The sequence below is a fragment of the Phalaenopsis equestris genome, unplaced genomic scaffold (assembly GCF_001263595.1).
Source record: "Phalaenopsis equestris unplaced genomic scaffold, ASM126359v1 Scaffold000895, whole genome shotgun sequence".
In the NCBI taxonomy this organism is placed as follows: Eukaryota; Viridiplantae; Streptophyta; class Magnoliopsida; order Asparagales; family Orchidaceae; genus Phalaenopsis; species Phalaenopsis equestris.
The window spans coordinates 442,974-446,427 of record NW_018165334.1 but is presented as its reverse complement, the minus strand read 5'-3'; positions in this window follow the sequence as shown (position 1 = coordinate 446,427).

The window sequence follows — 3,454 nt, the reverse complement described above, 5'->3', positions numbered from 1 at the left end:
AAGATTAAATAGGGTTTATATTAAGCTGGGTTCGGACATGCTTCCTATAAGGGCAAGCCCTTATAGTTAATTACATCCTAAATGACCGAAGTCACTTAAGAAGACTCGATAAAAATCAGGAAAAATTATCTTCAAGGAATTTCAAAGGGTATGACTCTTTAAAAAAATCAGACTTAGAGGTGTGAAAGAGGATTTGGTTTTAATTTGGTACATTTTATTGTAGAACCCAAAGGAAGAAGAACTAGGGGATGTCATGGATCCAGAAGAGAACCCTGGTGACTTCCCAATCTATCCTAATGTTTGGCTTCAGTTTTGAGGAGAAGTACTTAAGTGTTTCATCCTGTCAATTTTATTTAGTTAGGGCTTTTATTTGTGTGTAAGTTTTTAAAATTTTATGAGGGAATATAAAAGTTGATTAGAGCGACACCAATTAGGGTCCTACATTTCCCTCGTTCCAGTATCACTATTTTCTATTGGATTCACTTAGTCCAAATGAACTTACTAAACCCAACTTAATGAGTTCCATAATTTCATTTAAACCGTCGGAAGCCTTGTTAGCAACCATAGGTTACCTCGTCCAAGGGATTCTCGATCATCCGATAGAGATGTCTTAATTTAGTTAAAGTTTTGGTTTTGTGTGATGTTTGTGATTAAATTTTGAGTTGTTTGATATTTTGAATGTTGTGGCAGTGAATTTTGTCTTGGTTGATTTTAGTTTTGGTTTTGGGTTATGGTTATGGTTAACATGCAAGTTTATGTAGGTAAATTCAAGCATGAAACATGTAAGGAAAAGGCAGAAGAAAAATGGTACTATAAACTGTAAAAGTGTACCTGGCGAGTTTGCTCGTTCCACCACCAAAAACTTAAAATGCATGTTAAGGCAGTTTATGAAGTGCAGGAAAGGTAAAATTTTGGTAATTTTCCTAACCTTATGTCATATCTTGGGGAGTCCTTAAAAGTTTAATTAAAGATGATTTAATTGAGCGAAGCATATTAAGTGTAATAGGTCTCTGAGGTATCCAACAAGTTAAGAGGGGGAAACAGGTTCATACCTCTCCCTCACCAACTAGTTAAAAGCCTCGAGTCCATTTAAACTTATTATGTTGCTTAATGGTTCATCCTGTGAATACCCTTATTACTCAGTGAACTCTGATGTCTCAATTATCCCTGAGAATAGGGTAATTATCATTTATCATTTAATTTGAAAATGTGAAGACCCTTAAAGGGGCAAGTTAGTGTAATTTGAGCACTTAGCCAAATTATTAATCCTAATTAGACTTGGTGGTGTTTCAAGGATGTTTGATATAATTATGTTTATTTCTCTAATCCTCTTTTAGTCAATTTTAATTTAGCCTAAGTCACCACTAAGCACTTAAGACCTAGGTGAGTGTCTTAATTAGTTTCGAAAAGGGTTAGGCTTTAAGTGGTCATGATCCATGATTTGAATTTTATTTGAAAATCAAGATAGGGGCATTAAATTGATTAATTTTTTACTTCAAAAGTCATACCCCTAAGTCCAGGATCACTTAATTTTAATAAACTTCCAAACTTTAATAATTTAGAAATTTATTAATCTTAATTTTTTTTTAAAGAGGAAAGTGAAATTGGTTTCTACCAATTAACCCCTTGTGTTTCAAGAATTAAATAAATGGATTAAGATTAGAGGTTACCCATTTTCTCTCCTTCAATTAAGCCTAAATGTTATTTAAGGCAAAATTTCCAAAATTACAAATTTGCCCCTAAGGCTCTAACACTTCATAAATTGTCAAATTCAATTCAAATGCCTTTGAAATTTTTGTCCTACCCCATTCATGGGTCAATTGAGACATCAGAGGAGAAAATGTGATTTTTCAAGATTTAATTTATATAATTATTTTAATGCAAAAATAGGATTTTCCAAAGAAAATTCCTAACTTGACCAAGGTAAATTATAATCTTTTGAAATTTTTACTAGAAGTAGACCCAGACCACAGAAGCCTTTGGACAAAATTTCATGATTTTTTGAATTCTCTATGATTTATTAGAATTATTTTAAGTTCTGGGCTATTTAATAAAAATAAAATATTTTAGGTGGTGAAAATTAAGCTTTATATTTTTGAAAAAATCTCCCTCATGTTAGAGACCTCACAGGAGCAAATTTTATATATATATTTTTGATTTTTTCTTGCTTTATTGTAATTATTTTAGTGAAAACTCATTTTTAGCCTTTTAAAAAAATTATTTTTAAGCTTTGAAATTCAATATCTTTATTTATAAAATCAGGAAAAATATTCCAATTATTCCTAAGTGATTAGGAAGCAATTTAGAACATTTTCATGAGTTCTTTTATTTTTGTGATTTTTATGCATTTTTAATTATTTAAATATTTAAAATAGGTTAAAAATCAAGTTTTTATTATAAATATTATTTTATTTTTAGAAAATACCCCTGATCACAGAGAGCTCAAAAAACTAACTTTCATAATTTTTTGAGTTATATTTTGATTTTTTTAAAAAATCCTTTAAATGCCAAGAGTGGTATTTATCTTTAAAAATCAACTTAAGGTGTCAAATGAATTCAAAACATTTTGAAATTTTTATGATGAGTTCTCTAGATCATAAATCACAGTGGAGGTCAAAAATCAAGTCATTTAAATGTTTATATTTTCCAAAATTAATTATCTGAGTGATTTAGTATTTATAAAATTTAAGGATATTTTAAATCACTTGACCCATGAAATTATTTTCAAAGGTTTCTCTAGTCTTGGTGGACCATCCAAAATTTTCTTAGGATTTTATAATTAATATGCTAATTTCCATGATTATCTTAAAGAAATAATGTGAAATAAATTGAAAAATATGGGTCTCTGTATAGGAAGCTCCTCTGACTTTAGAAAAATCAGACAATACTTCCCCTGACAGAGACTACAACATGTTAAAATACCAAGCCAAGGTGATGTGTCATTATGCATGGAGAATCAAATGATTAAAAATAGTGTTTAATTAATTAAAAATAAAATATGCACCAAATGGACTTGAAATTTATTTCACATTGTTCCCCTTTCTTCACTAAGCAATACGGTATTTTTGTTTTATTTTTGTGATTTTTCTACACAAAGTTATGAATTTTCTAAGTTAAGGGTATTTAAATAAATAAGAAAAGGCCCTATTTATCTATTTAAACGGCGCGTGCCACCTCAACCTACGACGGCTCTGAAGGAATGCGTGGCGCTCTCTGGTTGGACGCCGTCGTCCATGTAGGTTGCTGACTCGACCCTTAGTTTATGTCCCGAAGTGCGGTCCAGCTTGATCTCCCCCGTCCATTTGATACACGCTCGATCAAACGACTCCCCATCATCGTCCCCGATAGAATGATCCCGTACCCGTCCACACTAAAACCTCAAGATCTTAGCCTAGACTCAACCAAATCACTTTGGGTTTGATCCTATGGACTCGTCTAAGTGAGACGAACACAT